Below are 21,304 nucleotides of genomic sequence, written 5' to 3' on the forward strand. Positions count from 1 at the left end.
TACACACACATACATGTCTATATATATATATGTGTATTTATGTGTTTATATGTGTAAATATATATATGCACACATACATAAATATAAACACATACATACATACTTTTGAGCCCTTCTTAAATACCTTGAAGCATGCAATATAATTTTTAATCAAATTCAATATGTTTTAATGTGTTTTCAATAGACATATCTGAAATTCCTATGTTCATCATTTAGGGGAAAAAAATTAGAGAGAAAGAGAGAATGAATTAATCAGTTATTGTATAGGCAATAAACACATCTAGGCAAGTATCCATGCTTGCCTTTCCTGCAAAGTACTCTGCATACATGGTTACCATTGCAGCTGAGGATTCTGGGTAAGATATGGAAATTAGCTATGCAATATTTCATGCTCTTTGCTTTTGGTACTGTGTTGAACCACAGCTAATCCTCTTATGGGGCAGATACATCAAAGACAAAACCACTTCTGGACAGCTGTTTTAAGCTTATTAGCTCTCATCAGTAGAAGAAAGGTATGAATTTCTGTAATTATTCATATAGAGATATAAGTATCAAAATATATTTTCCAAAAATACACACGCACATTATATATATATATATATATATATATATATATATATATATATATATAAATATGTAAAAATAAAAACATTTTCTTCTAAGTGAAGAACATAGGAATGTGAGGTATTACTTACATAAAAGTATAAATGTGGCTCTCCAAATACAGTGACAAAAACTCCTTTATTGTGCTAAAAACATCAGCAACTCACCGTTACACAGCTAATATTTGTAATCAATACTATAGTTTTCACCAGAGGGGGCTGCAAAATACTGGTATATCAAGGGTTGTAAATAACTTTGTTTCTTTTTGAGAATTTACAGAGCACAATATACAGACATCCCAACTCTCCCTGAAGTTCAGGGAGTTTTTCTGATTGTAATAGCGGCTCCCTGATGCCAGCAAATGGAATGCAATCTCCCTGAAACTCCAAGTACCATGATCCAATGTGGCCCAAATCCGGAAAAGTGTTTCTTTAAGGAATGCCTTTAGTTGCTGGGACGTTATAGAACCCTCAAAGCATGCATCAGTAACCAAAAGGCCCCCACTAATTCTAATAAAACACAAATACTATCTCATTTACTGCTCGTAATTAAACTTTGTATTCTAAAATATTTAAGCATTCAACAAGCGTATGATCCCTGGAAAATAGGTTTATTGTATGTAGTTGTGCAATAAAGCTACTTTTTTTTATGTGACTTTAGTAGGAAGCTACTTTAAAGGGACATTAAACACTAAATACATGCTAGATAGAATGATGTATTCAAAGAAAAGATTAGTCCATGACTAACATGTAGATGTATTTTTTAAAGTTTTATTAGTTGTTTAAAAAGTGACAAAATAAGTGTAAAGTTTTAGTGTCTATAAAACACTGGGAGCTGCCATGTTGTAACTTGTGTTACCTTCTCTGTTGTGGCCAATTAGGGTCAGTTAGAAATAGGTCACTAAAGTGTGCAGCCAATGGTTGTGCTGGATTTAACAGTGTTCTGCACTTCCATTTCTAACAGGAACTGAAAACCTCACAATTTCAGAATGGAATTGCAGGCAAAGAGGACAAAATAAATAATGAAAGTATATTGCAGAGTTGTTTTATTATAAACAATTTATCATTTTATATTACCATCTCAAAGTGTTTAATGTCCCTTTAATGATAAGTCCCTGAAATGAGTTATTGCAGGTTGGGATGTCTGAATATATCAATCAATAATATATACTGGCACCCTTTCCCCCCACAAAAAATAAAAAAAAATATATATATATATATATATATATATATTCTGTTCAGGTATTTGTAAGAATTACTGTAATTTTTAAGTAAATCCATAAACTCAGTTTAAGTAACAAGATCACAGTAACACAAATGACCATGCAGTGCAAGTGAGTTGTGAGATCATATTACATTATTACTTTATGGAAAAAAATAGGGACCATCTGAAATGCTCTACTCAGTCTCTATCAAAATAAAAAAAACCTTTGAGATCTCCTTTCTTATTCGTTGATATTCACAAGCCACGCCCATAATTCTCCAACCGCACCAATCACTGAAGAGGTCTCTCAGCTTCCGTACCGGGTGGCCACCGTTCGAGCAGGCAAAAACCTGACACATTTTAGGCCTCAACAAGTTTTTAGGCGGCAATAACTCGACTGCGCTGTATTTTTAAAAATGATATCGCTAAATGGACAGCTACTCTCTTGATATACAGATTATAGCCTGGATTATATAACACTGATGCTTCTGATATTCCTCATCACACTCTCCCTAAGGCCTACTGCATCATCCCAACCGGCACTTTATAGACGGTCCCTAACTTATAGAACGCGGCTCCTTTAAATATATAGCTGCCCTTTGCAATGCCTGATATAAATTCTACTACAATTCAAGTGAAACCCTTAAAACTTAACTTTATTTTAAAAACATTCATTTTTCTAATCATAATTTAATAAATTCTGTCTCCCGGATGCATCAGGTTCATCTTTATATCTGTACAGTCCCATACCCTGTATACACAGCCTGTTCCGAGACTATATGGCTGCTGGTCCTATAGCGAGATGATTTTGTTAGGTGCTTAGTGAGGAATGGCATCTTTTTATTTTCGAGTGTTTTGGGACTCTTTATAAAATAGTTGTGTGTTTTTTTAAAAGGGGAAAGGGGAGTTTGGTTAATGCAGGCTGAGCACAGGCACCTCCAAGGACAGCCCCCGGCCGGGGTCCTTGTGACATGAGGTCCTATTTAGTCTGGGTCAGGTTCAGTGCTGCTTCAGGAGGGAAACTTCAGGGGGCTTTGTCCCGAGACAAAGAGCAGCGAGCACCGCCGAACCCGGATTTGTCGTCGCAGGTGAGCGGCTCAGGGAAGCAACATAGAAGTAGGGCGGCAGCAACGGCTCCGGTTCTCGCCCTTCCTATCTCTGGGCTGCGGTGGCGGGGAGGCGCATCGTTATCTGGGACAGCTCAACACTGGGATATAGTAGCCGAATCCATATGTCCCGGTCATTTTTACTAATAAAGCAGCATGGGGGTCCCAGCTACTGATACGATTCAAGTGTTGCCCCTTTAATCGGATTTGATTTGCATTGGCTGCCAGTAGGTACTGAGCATGCCCACACTACTGTCCCGGGACAGACAGTGGGTGCGTTAATCTTTTGGCTGCCAACTGCACCCCTCTCTTGCTGCCAAGGTGGTAACAAACATGCTGCCATAGGAAGGGGCTGGCACGTCCCATACACTATCTTCCCAACTCTTATCCCAAATAGTCGCACTGACCCACGGGATCCCTTCTTGTGTGTTTTTCCCCCACTCGTGTTTGGGACAGGCAGATCACTATCCCTTATTAGTGTGACTTTATATAGTGTAGCTGGGCACACAAGGCTGAAAGTCTATTTTATTCACTCATCCTTGTAGGATGTGCTGCTGACATCTGCACGTGTGGCCCATGCAGTGACAGCTCTGGTCTTGCAGGTACAGGATCTTAAGACTTGGCACTGGCAGCAGCACCTTTAGATGATGAGTATATTCAAATAATATTGTATATGTTTTATCAGGACTATTGTAACTCAGACCAGTGCAATGTTTCCTTATGAAAATGTGGAATACCCCCCCCCCCCCCATAAATTCTTAAAAATGGGGCATATAAAAAGAAGGCACACCCCCTTTCTGTTCTCATTTATAGATATGCAATTTTAAATGACATGTATAAATGATCAGCTCATTTTAGAAAAGTAAATGGGTTTTTTTTTTTTTTTTTTTTTTTTTTTTTTAAAAGCAAATTCCCCTAAATCAGGAATTGACAAATCCTTGTTGTAACAGATTAGACAAAAGCCCTTGTCTGGTGTGAATGTTTTTTTAACTTTGTTTTCTGCTCATAATCTTCCATATCAGTCTGACCCCTGCTCGATAATTGGCTGCAGGTTGGAGATAAAATCTCAAAATAATTGTTGGGTTTAGAAAGATCTGCTTTTAATCTAAAAAATAATTTGTGTGTAAACCTTGAGAGCAAGAAGCTGTGGGTCCTATTTTTTTTTTTCTTACATCCAGATATAAATTAGTTTCTATAATTGTCTGAACCTAGTTAGTGCAAAAGTTCTACTTGGGACAATAGTTGCAAGAGTAGTTTGGATTTGAATACTGTACAAACTCTTGCAGAATTCATAATGTTGTATCATTTTGGCTGTGAATACATTAAAACAAACATGTGAAAGCAACAGGAAGTGGATTTCTCTGCATCACTAGTCAGTGGAATATCCGAGGAAGAATCACAACTTTATCAATGGAGAGTTATGCCCTTTAATAGGTTTTATAAAAGGTTTCAGTTTGGGGACATTGCTTTCCAGAACCTGTTCAATTATCTTTCAAAAGTGCTGATTGAAGCTCAGAACCCGAACATAGCTGCTAAGCACCCTTAGAGGGGTTTAAACTATTTTGAGATGACCCCTTGCAACAAACTAGCCGTCTGATAGGAACAACTCCACAGACCTCATGGTGGACAGTAACCCACCCATGAAGAGTAAAAGTGATGGTAAATTTTCTAGAATAAAATGTATATTTTAAAACTATCCAAGAAGCCTAGAATGTCTATAGCACCAATTTCTCTCATAAAATCAATCTTTTATTGGATAATTTTAAAATATAAACATGTGACGTTTTGGGTGCATCCACCCTTAATCATGCATGATTGATTTTATGAGAGAAATTGGTGTTGTGGATATTCTAGACTCTTTGGGTGATTTGAGGAGGTTAGCAGGTACCTCTGTCTACAACGGCACCTTTTTGTCCTATTGGCAGCTGAGTGACATAAAGTTTACTATATTTTAAAACTATCCAATATGCACGTACTAATGTAAATCTTACTGCTGTTCTCTGTAGAAGCAAATATATACATTTAGCCCTTTTAAGCTCCTGCTGGTTGTTCTCCTTTGTACAAGTTTTTCCTTTTTTGACAAATGGGCAGTACTGCCACCCCTGTAAATATACAGCAGAAAGTCCTGTACTGTTAATTTTGTAGTTTTGACTTTGACTACAACTGCCCATTTGCACAACATCCAGTATAATTTTAACTGGCTATACCTCGCAGCTGTGAGGTTAGTGCTGCTAAATGTATCATGGCAGTTTCTGCTCTGGAACATCAGTTCAGGGTTCAACCCTCTTGCATGAGTTGAACACAGATTTGCAGGGTTGATAGTGAATTACATGCTCCACCGAATGAGAGTGTGTAATGGCCATTTAAACTCTGCTTTTGGTCCAGCATCACAGTTTAAAATACTTTGCATTGGTATTGACATTTTTTGTGCTGTCTTCCTTTTGAGGCATTGATTTGTCACCACCACTGTCCAACTATTGCAGCTAACTTTCTCCAAAGTGATTATATTAAGTGTTTTGTCATAAAAATCTTAAAGGCAAAGTGAAAAGAGTTAATTTAATTTTGTTTCAGCAACTCTCTTTACAAGCGGCAGGTCACTCTCACCCCCCACTGCGAGGTTTAATTTATTTTATTTTTCTGGATGCTTTGCTGTAGCCAATACTGCAGCATAGGTGCGAGTTTCATTGGTAAAATAGCTATTCCTGGTGACAATAAAGGTAAAAGGGCTATTTTTATAAACAAATTAATACTCCAGCAGTAAAATGGATAATTAGGAACACATTAAAGGGACAAGAAGTTCACAGGATGATGTCCCTTTTTTTTTAATCAGGCAGAAAAAAAATTAGCCTATGAACAAGCCTGAATCGGAAGCTCTAATTTTGTTAAAGTAGTATTCAGGTGTAAAATAAAATATTCAGTTGTGTTAGAGCAGCACCCTGCAAGGGGTTAAACATATAAGTTTAGATGTGCGTTTTTAAAATAAACAGGAATTTTATGTTTGTTTACAACTGGTCTGTAGGCTAGGAGTTCATTGGCTGGTACAGAAATTTCCTTAGCTGTACTGGTGGGCAGTGACGTGTGACGGGCACAAAAATGTTTTGTATTTAATGTGTTTTTTAAATTATGCTGCAAATGACTTTATTGTACTTGGGACACATATTGCTCCCCTTAATTAAAAAAGGAACTAACAATCCTTAACCTTTTTTCTAGTGTTTCTTGGACAAATATGCTTAATCGAAAAATGACCGGTTTGCATATCTCACCATAAAGAAGATAGTAGCCTGGTAGAATTACATTTTTTGTGATTTTATATAAAAAACATTTTTTAATGAAGATACTTGTGTGCTTAAATTAAACAAAGTATTTCATGATGGGGGGGGGGGGGTTATTTTATTTTTGTTTTCTCTTTAATGTGTTTTTGGCAAGCTGTCGGGCCTCCTTTATGTTATCTGTTTGACCACATTGGATTGCAGCTCAGATACTTAACCTTTTTAATGGCATTCTATTCCGTCCAAATTTTTCTGGGCTTTAACGCTGATAGACGGACTACAACGTCCTAACCGGGTGGCTTTTCTGAAGCCACTGGCGCTTCCCTGATGGGATTGCAGTCTGGAGGGCGTGCCTAGCAGCATAGGGATGCCCCCCTGACACGATCACGAGATTTCAAATTGTTTACAACTGAACAGTTGTTCCAATGTAGACACATTAACCACGACAGGAAAGGGTTAAATCCATTTAGTGCTGTGTACAAACTTCATGTGCTTCCTTCATACCTGAAGAAACTTGGCTTACTCTTGTTGTGGTCATGAACGGGAGGAGAAAAAGCTGGGCTTGCTTTGGTTGAGTAAAGGTGGGAGACAGCTGAGATGCTGTGGGTTAAAGTGAAGGTGACCAATGGTTTTCATCTTATCACTTTGAAGTACTGTACAAGATTTTGTTGTAAACTATAAAGATGATTATCAAGGTGGTGGTAAATCCTAGTCTTTTTGAAACTCTAGGATTACCAGTGCTATAACTAAAGGACTTTAATCCACAAAGTATTTATAATAAAATGTAAATAAAAAAAAAATGCTGAAAGTTTTTTATTTACCTGTAGTTTACGCTGAGCCCCTTGGCAAAACTTTTCATTTTGTCCATTGAGATGGTTTCCACCTGTTAGCTAATAGTCGTGTTAACCATCTAACATAATGCAGAAGGGTAAGCACTACTATTCGCTAAGAGGCGGAAACCACACTGCATTGGGGGGAAAAATAGTATTTTGTTGTGGGTGACCGGTGGCACTCGGCTCGACATAAACTGCAGGCAAATAAAGGAACTTTCAGGTGTGTGTATATCTATCTCCCCTTTATCCTGAAAGTTCCCTTTATTTATAGCACTGATAAATCCTAGTATTTCAGAAACGCTAGGATTTACCATCACTTTAAAAAAGGACATGTATTTATGGCTTGAGTTGTGTGTTTGTTGTATAAAAGGGGTTTATAAACTTTTGGATAAAGCTTCTTGAGTTTTGTTAAGACTTTAATATACAAACTGCCTTGGATGGCTCTTGAACATCCCATAACAGCCTGGCTTTCCCTTACTGGTCCATCCCTTGTGTGGTCACTTCATGATGCTGTTGGTATAGCAGGGGTACTGGTCTATGTGATGTGCATACCGTCATACACAGATTGGATCACATCATAGTAGTTTTCTGTTCTTGCTAGTTCATATCCAAGTCAGTGAGGTTAATGGCTATTTCCTAGAAAACAGAGCTACAGGGAGATGATTAAAGCACAAAATAGTAACTTATTGGTTGCCTGGGATAGTGATAACATTTCAATTATCTGAAATACATGCAGCAATGATTTAAAGGAACAGTAAACGCCTATTACAAGACATTTCTGTCCTGTTGCTATAGAACAGGGGTATTCAAAGTCTTAAGCGCTGAGCCTCCCCTCTGGAGAAATTTACAAGACAGCTTCCCCCTCATAATAGTTTACTTTTTATTTTTCTCTAACTCCTTTATGCCCTCAGGACATTCCATGACGTCCTGACAGCTCTGGGCTTTAACGCCCTCATGGTGGCATGGAACGTCCTAACTTTTGCAACATCCTGCTTACTTCTTTGTACAAACTCTGATTGGGTAATGTGCCTAGAAACGCAGGCAGTCCCCCAAGGAGCCAGTCAGCTCTGTTTTTGAAGCACATGATCAGTGACGATCATGTGCTTAATTTGTTTACGTTCCGAACTTGGAGGGATGCGTCCCTCCTGAAGGGTTTAAAGAAAATTGTAATATTTTAGTCTTTTTAATTTGGGTAATTTATATCCAATCCAGGGTTCACACTCCTCTCTCATGCTGATTCTGCATAACAGTTTCACTGCCATTTCAGTTTGCATTTTGTTACTCCGGTGTTAAATGCAAGTTACTGATCAACATGCAATGTAGTCTCACAGCGATTTTGTCCTTGGTGACTTTCCTCCACCTACATCCCACCCTATGCCTTTATTCAGGCACGAAATGGCAAGTGTCAGTCGTCTCTTAAAAACCGTGCAGTTTCCATAGGACAGTAAAGTGTTACTGCTCCCGCGCCTCTCATATGCACTAGCGCCCGCCTCACACTGAAAACCACTGCTATAGATTAACATATAAACCCAAACTTAATGTTTTTAGAACAAATTAACATATATATATATATATATATATATATATATATATATAAAATTTTTTTACTACAATTATTTATCAATAGCTAAACTCCACCCACCATGTGCTTATTGGGAGGAGCCTATCTGAACTTTAATCCACAGGCGACAAGGCAAGCCACTGTCATTTAAGTGAGATCAAATAAAAAAAAAAAAAAAAAAAAAATTGTAATTGTTTTGCAGTTGATATCTGATAAATCCAGTTAAGGACAGACATGTAACAGTTAGCCTTGGAAAGTCAACCGTGCATTTAAAGTTCTGAGAATTTTCCCTCCAGAGCTTATGTGAAAAGGGGACAAGATAAATGAAGTTATATTTCATAGTTGTTTATGCATAAATGTGTCAAGGTGTTTACTGTCCCTTTTAATGCGCCGTTACCTGCACAAGGTATACTGCCTTGTCTGTCTGTGCCATAAGTACAGAGGTTTCAGTGATGAAGAGTATGTAGCTGGAGTGCTAAGACCATGGCTGCTGTTAAACAGCTGGTTATGTTTGTCTGTGTATGCTGTGTAGGGAAGAGTGACTGTGGTTTTGTTCTAACTTGCCACTACCCCTCTCCAGAAAGCTAGGCCATGAAAGATATATATTGCTGGGTACCAGATCCCATTTTCTTGGTGCCCTGGTTGCCAGTTTGTGTATTTGTTTATAATTTTGGACTCAAAAAAAGTGTATGTGTATGTATGTGTGTATATATATATATATATATATATATATTTTCTTTGTAACTATATATCTATTTCCCCCCATGCCCTTTCTAACCCTTTGAGTGCTAATGATGGCTCTGAGCCGTCTGTTTCTCACTCTGGTGCTAATGATGGCTCAGAGCCGTCATGAGCACTCTCCCACCTGGAGGGACATCTGGGGGCTCCTATCTGCTCCTACCCCGGCGATCGTGCCTGTAGAGTGACCGGCATCACCGTGATGTCACGCGCAATGACGTGATGACAACAATTTTATTTATACTTAAAGTGAATGTAAATTCTGATGCTAAAGTGCCCGGTTTTTAAAACTTTGATTAAAAACAGGGGCACTTTAATTCATCAATTTTCATTTCACTCCTGTTGTGAAAAAAAACTTACCTTTTTAATCTTCACAGCAGCTCCAGCTTCCTCCACCTCAAAGCCTCTTCCTTGGTCTAAAATGAAGAATTCGGCTTCCTCCAATCACAGCAGTGAATCAGACACTGAATCCCCTGGGGGGAAACTGTGATTGGAGGATGACCTATCAATCATTTCTGACATCAGAAATGGCTTGTGAGACCGGAGGAAGCTGGAGCTGCTGTGAAGTTTAAAATGTAATTTTTTTTTTTTTTTTAGACCTTAGAAAATATTTATATTAGCACCCTGGTAGGAAAGTGCTTAGCACTCAAAGGGTTAATGGGCCCACCACCTGAGTAACATGTAAGCCTATATTTAACTAAAAATGGCTAAAATTATTAATTTAATTTTTTTTATTTGTGTTTTGCTAAAAGAAATTTTGGAGTGTGCCACACTTGTTAAATAGCTATAGAACAGTCAGTTTCTGAACTAAATTTACCTTTGGTAAGTGACGTAAGCACCTGATTCCTTTACAAAAGTATAATGGTTATCTGTAAGTTTATCCTTGTTCCAATAGCAGCTGCTTCAGAGGAGCTGTAGTTCGTGTTTTTAATGATATTATTTGTAATCCATATGAACTAGACAGCTGCACATCTTGCTTTCTAATAGGTCAGGCTTTCATTCATTTTGCAAAAGTGGATCAGGCAAAGTGACTTGCTCAATCACTTTTATTCAGCTTCTTAATATCTTGACAACCAAACCTGGCAGTCGTTATCTTCCTCTTTTGTACTAATTGTTTGCTTTAATTCTATGGACTTTCCATTCATGAATCTCAAGTTTAATTTTTTTTTAACGGTGTCTTAACCAATTGATTTCCCTAAAACTAAATCAGTATTTCATTGCAGCTAACAGTTCTCTTAAAGGGACAGTTTACTCAAATTTCTCACCTTTTAAACTGGTCCCAATAATCCACTTTACCTGCTGGAGTGTATTAAATTGTTTACAAGTATTTCCACTACCCTTTATATTGGCAGTTAAAAGTTTATTTAGCCTTTGGTATCCCCACCCATCCTGAAAGTTGTTGGCCTCCAGGCCAAGCTGTGTTAACACAGCCAGTAGAAGAAATTACACTCCCAGTGGGTTATAGAAGTGACTAAGAAAATAAAATGTTAATTTTCAATTGTATTCTCCAAGTATTAGTGATTGGTTTATGGACAGATATAAGATAAAGAAGCGTGTATATGTACATAGGTGATTATACCTACAAGCTCAACCCATTTTATTAGGTTGTGGCTTCAAAACACAAAATCGGCTAATTCATATACACAAATAAGCTGCTTTATAAAAAGCAAATCTCATACATTTTTATACTCTGCAGCTGGTAAAAAAAAAAGTTATTGGAAACACATTAAGGGAAAACTTTTTTTTTTTATTATACATATACTGAACCCAAATGTTCTTTCGGGATTCAGGTAGAGCATGCCATTTTAAGCAACTTTCTAATTTATTCCTATTTTTCTTCGTGCTCTTGCTATCTTTATTTGAACAAGAAGCCATCTAAACTTACTTTCTTGCTTTTCAAATAGATACCAAGAGAATTAAGAAAATTTGATAATAGGAGTAAACTAGAAAGTTGCTTAAAATTGCTGCTCTATGTGAATAAGGAAAGAAAAAAATTTGGGTTCAGTGTCCCTTTTTAATACCCTGTTTTGAGTATTGGAAGAATTAAATCAAATGCTTTTAGTTGTTCTCTTAACCTGGTAATTTTGTAGTTGTTGAATTTATTTATGAAATATTTTAATTCCTTAGGGTGCCTACCAATTGCTGAAGCTACCAAATAATAATAATCACTTTTCCAAAAGGAAGGAAAGTTGCACACACTTGCACCTCACCCCATATAGGAATACCAAAGGGCTCCTGTAATTCTTTTACAGCCTTAGTTGAGCAACAGCTCTTGAAAGTATTCTAGCTCTTTATTCTGTTGTGTTAAACTGCACTATAATACTGCGAGACGCACTTGTCTGGTCTAGCTGTGACGCAGGTCATGGGAGCGCTCTTATTTCTCTAATGTGAATACCATTTAAGGAACAGTCTAAAAATAAATTAAAAGTGTAAACTACCTATTCCCCAGCTTTGCACAACCAACACATATTGATATACTTTATAATCTCTAAATCTTTGCCTGTTTCTAAGACCCTGCAGGCCACCTTAGTGCATTTTATTAGTTTTTACAGTCAGACGGTGCTAGTTCACGTGTGCCATATAGATAACATAGCACTCGGATAAGTAGTCAGTCTGCAGAGGCTTGGATACAAGGTAATCAGGTAAAAAAGTACGTTTTTATAATTGTTAGGCAAAACTGGGGACTGGATAATAAAGGGATTATCTCTTTTTATACAACAAAACATTTCAAGTAGACTGTCCCTTTCATTTTATGCCCACTTTATGTTAAATAGCAGTTTTGCAGGTGAAGCTCCCAAAGTGCTGCCACTTGAAGAGCTGGTGATTGTGTTTAACTAACTACTTGTTGCTCTGTCCCCTGATAAACAGGTTAACCCGGGTTGATAGTAGTTGACAGTATACAGCTAACTGTCTGTGAGTGCTTCTCCTTCCGATACGGCTAACTGTCTGTGGGTGCTTCTCCTTCCGATACGGCTAACTGTCTGTGGGTGCTTCTCCTTCCGATACGGCTAACTGTCTGTGGGTGCTTCTCCTTCCGATACGGCTAACTGTCTGTGGGTGCTTCTCCTTCCGATACGGCTAACTGTCTGTGGGTGCTTCTCCTTCCGATACGGCTGTCTGTCTGTGGGTGCTTCTCCTTCCGATACGGCTGTCTGTCTGTGGGTGCTTCTCCTTCCGATACGGCTGTCTGTCTGTGGGTGCTTCTCCTTCCGATACGGCTGTCTGTCTGTCTGTGGGTGCTTCTCCTTCCGATACGGCTGTCTGTCTGTCTGTGGGTGCTTCTCCTTCCGATACGGCTGTCTGTCTGTCTGTGGGTGCTTCTCCTTCCGATACGGCTGTCTGTCTGTCTGTGGGTGCTTCTCCTTCCGATACGGCTGTCTGTCTGTCTGTGGGTGCTTCTCCTTCCGATACGGCTGTCTGTCTGTCTGTGGGTGCTTCTCCTTCCGATACGGCTGTCTGTGGGTGCTTCTCCTTCCGATACGGCTGTCTGTCTGTCTGTGGGTGCTTCTCCTTCTTATGAGGAAAAAGGTTGGAAACTGGAAGTCTCAGATGCCGCCCATCAAGCTCTCTGCTCAGATTAGATGATCCAAAATGATACTCTAGCACTGCAAGATCTTTCACAAGATTCTAGACAGGCAGATGTTGCTATACAAATATTAGGATTATGTTTTATAAATGTAATTTAATTTGCTTTATTGTAAAATAAAACGGACAGCTTTAGAAAGTGGGCAGAACAAAGGAGTACCCTGGGTACGTCTGACACTCACAATCTTCATAAAATGCTGTAAGCATTTTACACAAGCTGGTTTCACTGAATTATCTGGCCATCTGTATGCAGGTGATGTTTGCTCAATAAACATATTTAAATGACAAAAGTAATATAATATAATATATATATATATATATATATATATATATATATATATATATATATATATATATATATAGGCAAAAGCAAGTTAAAGTGACACTCAGTTCAAAATTAAATATTCATGATTCAAAGCAGCAATTTTAAACAACTTTCCAACTTTCATAAACAAAATGTGCTTTCTTTATATTTACACTTTTTCAGTCACCAGCTCCTAATGCGCATGTGCAAGAATTCACAGGATATGCATTTATGATTGGCTGTCCCATGGTACACTTAAAGGGACATAAAACTCAGATGCTAAATCACTTGAAACTGATGCAGTATAACTAAAAAGCTGACAGGAAAATATCACCTGAGCATCTCTATGTAAAAAAAAAAAAAACGGGAAGATATTTTACCTCACAATTTCCTCAGCTCACCAGAGTAAGTTCTGTGTAAGTTATCTTTCAATTACTGCCCAGCTGCAGGTAAAAAAAGGAAGAAATGAACAGCAGCCAATCGGCTTTAACAGTGCCGAGGTCATGAACTATTTTACTGTGAACCCATGAAGTTTCATTGTAAACTTCCTTAAAGGGACCTTGAACCTTTTTTTTTTTTTTTTTTTTTTTTTTCTTTCGTGATTCAGAGCATGCAATTTTAAGCAACTTTCTAATTTTCTTCATTCTCTTGGTATCTTTATTTGAAAAGCAAGAATGTAAGTTTAGATGCCGGCCCATTTTTGGTGAACTGGGTTGTTCTTGCTTATTGGTGGATAAATTTACCCACCAATAAACAAATGCTGTCAGGGCCTGAACCAAAAATTGTGTGGCTCCTTAGCTTGGATGCCTTTTTCAACTAAAGATAGGAAGAGAATGAAGAAAATTTGATAATAGGAATAAATTAGAAAGTTGCTTAATATTGCATGCTCTATCTGAACCACAAAAGGAAAAAAATTGGGTTCAGTGTCCCTTTAAACTGAATAGGGAAATAACATGAGTGTGCATGAAGCACGCTCCCTTGCAGGTCCTGGGACAGGCATACTAATTTTTTTTTTTTTTTTTTTTCTTAAAGCCCTTTACAATGGGGTGTGAATACTAAGGACATTTTGAGGTAAAATCTTTCTTTTTTTACATAGAGATGTTCAGGTGATATTTTCTAGTCGGCTTTTTACAGTTATGCTGCATCACTTTCAAGTGTATCAACGTTTGGGTATCATGGCCCTTTAACTGAAATTTGTGAGGGGGAAAAAAATCTGCTACTCATTTGAAGTTCAGACTAAATGCTATTGCATTGTTTGGGGGGGGGGGGGGTTAAATTCATTTGTTTATGTCAATCTATTGTATTTACTGGTCCTTTAAATTGTAGTGAAAATATTTTTGTTTAATTTGTGTTTGCTGCAAACTGAGCCCTGGATATCAATCCCAGGTGTTCTGTTTTTACTTTCTTTCCTGTAAAATTCTGTATCCCAGAAAGCCTCATTACTTTCTACAGAAGGCATCTCTATGGGACTTCCAGGTTCCGGCCCTTTTTCTTATAGAATTCCATAAATTCATCCCCTGTGAATTCTGCACTCTAATTTCTCTCCAAACTAGAGAATCTTTGCTCATTGGGCCCATAATAAAGGAAGCTCTCTGTGAAATGGAAGCAGTCTATTTTAAATAGAAGTAAATGTAATTTATAAATTATACATATAAATATAAAGTACTATGAACCTGCTTTATTAAAGCTGTATACAGAATCTAAATGCATTAAAATAGTGCAAATTTTAAATGTAATAAAACTTAATGAGTGTAATATAAAATACAGAGCACAAAGTGTAAATGCAGCAGAACTCTTATGGCATGTAGTGCTATATTGTCTCTCATTCACATACAGAAATGCAGAGAATGCCGCTTTTGAAGAAGTACAGGTATACCTCACTCATACAGCGGAGCCCCGCTGTAAAGTGAAAACCGCCTTTAAGATATATATATATATATATATATATATATATATATATATATATATATATATATATATATATATATATATATATATATATATATATATTTACTATAGTAAAATTTGCCAGACTACAACACAGAGGCAGTTTGCACTGCAGAGTACACTGGGCATAACAAAATGGTGCCAGTCACTTTTCACGATGAGTACAGCACTGTTTCAAATTCCTTGTAGGTTGAACTTCAGCTCCACGAAGCGCTGTATTAGTGAAGCGATGTAAAGTGAGGTATAGCAGAATCTGCCTTTTTAGAATTTTGTGATAAATTGAGCATTGCTGGAGGATCATTTCATATCTCATCTGAGTAGAGAGCTAGAGATTATCAGGCACTTACAGAGAACAATTCAAAAGTACCATTTTTAGTACCAATCTTTCCCAGCCTTTAGGGCTACTCCTTGATTCTGGTTTACTTGGATTTATTTTTAGAGAATACAAAGGTATGGATATTTTTAGTATAGGTGATGGCTGTAGGAGGCAAAATCAGCTATGTCAAATGATAAAGATAAAGGAGCTAAGGTAACCAATGTAATACACTCCAGCAGGTAAAATGCATCATTGGGCCCATATTTAAGTAAAGAAACCTTTGCAGTACAATCTCCTTTAAGACCCTTGCTAACTAACCACAAACTAATACACATATATAGCATGAACTGTTTGCACATGTTAAGGAAAGACTGGGATAGTCTGCCATTTTGTCCCTTTAAAGGGACAAAAAAACACACCTTTTTCTTTCAAATAGAGCACTGGTTTTTCAAACCTGTCCTCAGGCCAGATTATCAGGATTACCTAGGATGAGAGCAGGTAAAATAACTGTTTACTAAACTAATTATTTCACCTGTTCTAGTTCAGATATCCACAAAATGTGGCCTGTTAGGGAGATCTGAGGACAGGTTTCAAAACCAATGAGAGAGCAGGCAATTTTAAGCAACTTTATTTTACTCCTATTATAAATTTTCTTTGTTCTCTTGATATCTTTATTTGAAAAAGCAGGAATGTAAGCATAGGAGCTAGCCCCTGCTAATTGGGGGCTACTATATATATATATATATATATATATATATATATATATATATATATATATATATATATATATATATATATATATATATATATATATATATATATATATATATATATATATATATATATATATATATATATATATATATATAATATTCTCTGAATCACAAAAAGAGAACTTTTGGGTTTCATATCCTGTTAATGGTTCTTTAAGTTATCAGCTGAATCCAAATGTTAGAACAGATTAACCCTTTGTTTGCAGTGGTCAAATATCACCCATCACTTTTTCTTATTGGTAATAGCCAATCCAGACGTGCATATGGAAAAAGCAGGGCTTGCCTTACCACTATTTGTGTGAACATCATTTCTACTGAGGTCAAACAATATAGACCTTAAGATCCCAACTATCTGCAAATCATCATTTTTCATATATTCAGAAAATGGTGCAAAATAATGAACTCTCTATTGCAATGTCTTACTGTGCATAAGCATTTTATGTTGCAATCTTAGGGTGTTTACTGTCTCAATTTTAATATAAAATATTTAAAAGAATTAGTTCACTGGTTTTCAAACCTGTTCACAGGTTTCCCTAACAGGCCATATTTTGAGGCTATCTGAACTAGAGCACAGGTGAAATAATCAGCTGATTAGTAAACATGGCTACTTTACCTGCTCTCAACCAAGGTAATCCTGAAAACCTGGCCTGTTGGGAGGCCTCGGGACAGGTTTTAAAACCAGTGCATTAGTTTAATGTCCCTTAATGCACTTTATCAGCTAAAAAAAGGGAAAGTAAATCTCTATTTAAATCTAAAAAAAGAGCTACAAATATCATGAAAAGGGGATTTCCAGAACGTTAAAAGCACCCTGCTGACGTCTCAAGGCAACCCTGCTACATATGTCCCTAATTGGTTAACAGATAACTGCTGTAAACAATGCACCTTATACTATCATGAGGAACGTGACTAGCCTTGTCAGGATTGGCCCTTTCAAATAAGGCAAGGGATGCTGGGAGTTTAGCTATTGAAAAGCAGTTTCAGTAAACGAGGTGTAAATGCCTGGTCTAAACAAATGCCAAAGATGGAGCTCGCAAGCTGCATTCGGCTATTTTTGGAGCCGGATTTATTCTTGTGAGTGTGCAAATCCATATCTTAGTGTCTTGCACACTCAGAATAAATCCACATGCCAAGTTTAGACTTTTTTTTGTGTGTGACATGAAACCATACAAACCCCCCCCCCATGATTCAGAGTGTAGGATTTTAAAAACTTGTGTCAAATTTTAGTTTGTTCTCTTGGTATCCTCTGCAAGTGCATGTAGGTAGGCTCAGGAGCATCCATGTGTCTGCGCCAATAAATGGCAGCAGTTTTGCAAGAATACTTTTTTTTTTTTTTCAGTGCTCTACCTTGGCAAGAGAACTAAATGGCAGCAATATTTCAGACATATGCACACTAGGTATACTCTGAAACAAAGATTACCATGAGAGCAAAGCAAATTGCAGTAGTTGTGAGATCTAACTTTTTATAAAACAAATACATTATTTTTGAAGCGTGTCTACTTGACCACTATATGGCAGGTTTTTTCTACAATGTAACAGTACAGCTGACACAGTGGTCATACATATACATGCTGTTAATCCTACCTAGGTATGATCTTCAACCAAGGATAGCAAGTACAAATAAACTTAAAGAAACAAATGTGGTGGTGTTGGTTTTTCTTTGGTTTTCATATCCTTTTTAAAGGTATGAAGTTCAAAATGTGGTAGTTTCTGTATCCTCTGACAAGATTTACTTGCTATTAAAGGAACAGTCTACTTTAACATTTGTTTTTGTTTAAAAAAGATAGATAATCCCTTAAAGGGACAGTAAACCTAAAAAAATGTTATATAATTCTGCACATAGTGCAGAATTATATAACATTATTTTACTGCTATAGTTATAAAACCCTTTTAATATTTAAAAAAACATGGCGCTTTTACAGACCTGCTCTCTGCTGAGCGGGTCTGTTTTTTTTTTTTTTTTTTTTTTTTTTTTTTTAGTCAGCGCATCGGGCCAGCTGTATATAGTCACAGCTCGGCCCGACCGCGCCATAACATTAAGTGAAGCTCGCTCCTGCTGTCAGACAGAGCAGGAGCGAGCTGCACTTAGTCTTATGGCGCGGTCGGGCCGAGCTGTGACTATATACAGCTGGCCCGATGCGCTGACTAAAAAAAACAGACCCGCTCAGCAGAGAGCAGGTCTGTAAAAGCGCCATGTTTTTTAAATATTTAAAGGGTTTTTTAACTATAGCAGTAAAATAATGTTATATAATTCTGCACTATGTGCAGAATTATATAACATTATTTTTAGGTTTATTGACACTTTAATTACCAATTCCCCGGTTTTGCATAACAAACACTGATATTAATACTTTATTACCTCTGATTACCTTGTATCTAAGCCTCTGCAGACTTCAGAAATCAGTTTGAGCCAACATAGGTTTAGCTTTCAACAAAGAATACCAAGAGAGCAAAGTAAATTTGATGATAAAAGTAAATTGGAAAGTTGTTTAAAATTGCATGCCCCTATCTGAATCATAAAAGATTAATTTTGACAAGACTGTCCCTTTTTAACTTTCAAACTGACACGTTAACAAAATAATAAAAATGTTTTGTAAATTTTATGTTCAGTTATTGTAAGAAAAGAATACAGATTGTAATTTATTTTCTTGTCCATATTTTGCACTAGAAGACCTCCTAATCAGGATCCATATCCTTTTTGCCTTTCAAAACTTGAAGTGGTTTGGATGCCAATCATGAATGGCATCTGTTCCCCGGCTAAACTGTAGCTACCCATCTTAAAATCCCAGAACCAGCTTAAAGGGACATGAACCCCACATTTTTATTTCAATGTACTTGTTGTATTATCAAATTTGCATCATCCTCTTAAGGAGCAGCAATACACTGCTGCGAGCTAACTGACCTTGAACCAATAACAAGAGACGTGCAACCACCAATCAGCAGCTAGCTCCCAGTAGTGCATTGCTGTTCTCGTGCCTACCTAGGTAGGATTTTAAACATGGGAAACCAAAAGAACAAATCAAGTGGAAGTACACTGGAAATTGTTAAATACTGTGTGTTCTCTGATTCATGAAAGAAAAGCTTTGTTTTAAATAGATTTTATTATACATTTGTGTGCTCGGTCAGTGGTTCTCATTCAGGTAGTGTGTGCGTTACAGAAATAAAAGGAGCTACTTCCTCCTGGTCCATGAGTGTTTCAAGCATCATATGGTCTCTTGTCAACTGCTTTACAGCTTTCGCACAGCATCTAGTGCCCCCATGATCCCATGATGCTTTACTGGACTTCCGAGTGCCTAGCATCATGGGAAATGTAGTTTTGAAATATCTGGAGTGCCAAGGTTTGCCATGACGTTTCTAGTGGCTTGAAAGTCATTTTACAGGGTCTGCAACTTTGCCCATGTTGCTTTTTCTTGGGACACAACCACACGCCGTAGAGAAAGGAGTTGTATGTAAAATCTTCTCCATCTTACTATATTGTCTTCATGATGGCTTCACATTGAGTTTGACTTAGTGATGCTAAGATTATAGGAAGAGTCAAGTCAAAATTAAACGTCCATGATTCAGTTAGAGCAGCAATTTTAAGCAATGTCCTAATTTACTTCTATTTTTTTTTTTTTTTCTTCATTCCCTTATCTTTATTTGGAAAAAGCATGACTGTAAGCATAGGAGCTGGCCTATTTTTGGTTCAGTACCTGGGTATAGCGCTTTCTGATTTGTGTCTAAATGTAGCCATCAATCAGCAAGTGCTACCCAGGTTCTGAACCAAAAATGGTCCGGCTCCTAATCTTACATTCAAATAAAGATGGCAAGAGAACGAAGAAAAATTTATAATAGGAGTAAATTAGAAAGTTGCTTAAAATTGCTCCTCTGTCTGAATCATGAAAGTTTATATTTTAACTAGACTATCCCTTTAAATGCACAGTGGTGCTCAGATGTTATATTGTAATGATTCAGGCAGAGAAAGATATATATATTATATTATATTAATTATCAACTTCTAATTTGCTTTGCTCTCTTGGTATCCTTTTGTTTAATAAGCACACCAAGGTTGGCTCAGGACAAACAATGCACTTCTGGCGGAGCGAGCTGCCTCTTCACTGGCTCACCCTATATGTTCCGCTATCTTTTTCAAGTGGTGCTTTTTGTTGCTCCTTCAACAATGAATACCATGAGAGTGAAGCATAAAATATTAAACCAATTTACTTCTATCTGAATCATGAAAGGGGGAACATCTATTTATAACTGATTTTGTGACCTTGCTGGTGCTTTAGGCATTTTAAATTGCCAAATGCCTAAGATTTTTACTTTACTTTAGCACCTCCTATTTACAATTTAGGTTTTTGTGTTTGGTTTTTTTTTGGCCTATAACTCCAGATGTTTGTTGCCAAATGTAAACTGTGCATTGCTTCTGGTTTAACCCCTTCAGGGCAGACGTATCTGCCCAAAATCAGATGGTAAACTAAAGTACTTTGTCACTGATCATGTGCTTCATAAACAGCTGATTGGCTCCTGGCTGTCAGGATTAAAAGGTATTTGAAGAAAACGAGTGAAATGTCAATTTTGATTAAAGTGCCCTTGTTTTTAATAGAATTAGTAAAAACCGGGAACTGATTCATCTAAATTGCCCTTCACTTTAAGCCCAGCACTTTTTAGGATGACATGGAACATCCTAACGGCGTCTAGGGGTTAAAAACAGACACAAGGAATATAAACGGTTATTGTGATACTTTGTTTACTGCATAAATCATAATTTTAAGTTTGAGGATACTGAAGCTAATACGGTTTTCTTTCACAATTTATAAGTAAATTGGAAAGTGTTTTTTATTTGTAGTTTTTTTTTTTTTTTTTTAAATCGCATGTTCTAATTTGTTTCATTCTCTTTTGGTATCCTTGCTTGAAAATCATACCTAGTTAGGCTCAGGAGTGGCAATGCATTACTGGGAGCTAGCTGCAGATTGTTCTTCATTGGCTCACCAGATGTTCACCTAGCTCCCATTGGTGCATAGCTAGGATAGCAAGAATATGACGCAATCTTGGTAAAAGTAAATTGGGACGTTGTTCTATTTGAA

General features: G+C 37.1%; 1 protein-coding gene across 1 annotated transcript in view; it reads left to right on the forward strand.

Moving 5' to 3' along the window:
- Positions 1–2,744: 2,744 nt before the first annotated feature.
- Positions 2,745–21,304, forward strand: part of UBE2I (ubiquitin conjugating enzyme E2 I) — a 49,806-nt gene continuing 31,246 nt past the window's right edge. The window contains exon 1 of the mRNA XM_053695123.1: positions 2,745–2,894. The gene's annotated coding sequence lies outside the window, so the exon portion shown is untranslated. The remainder of the gene's footprint in view (positions 2,895–21,304) is intronic.

The sequence above is a fragment of the Bombina bombina genome, chromosome 11 (assembly GCF_027579735.1).
Source record: "Bombina bombina isolate aBomBom1 chromosome 11, aBomBom1.pri, whole genome shotgun sequence".
NCBI classification, from domain to species: Eukaryota; Metazoa; Chordata; class Amphibia; order Anura; family Bombinatoridae; genus Bombina; species Bombina bombina.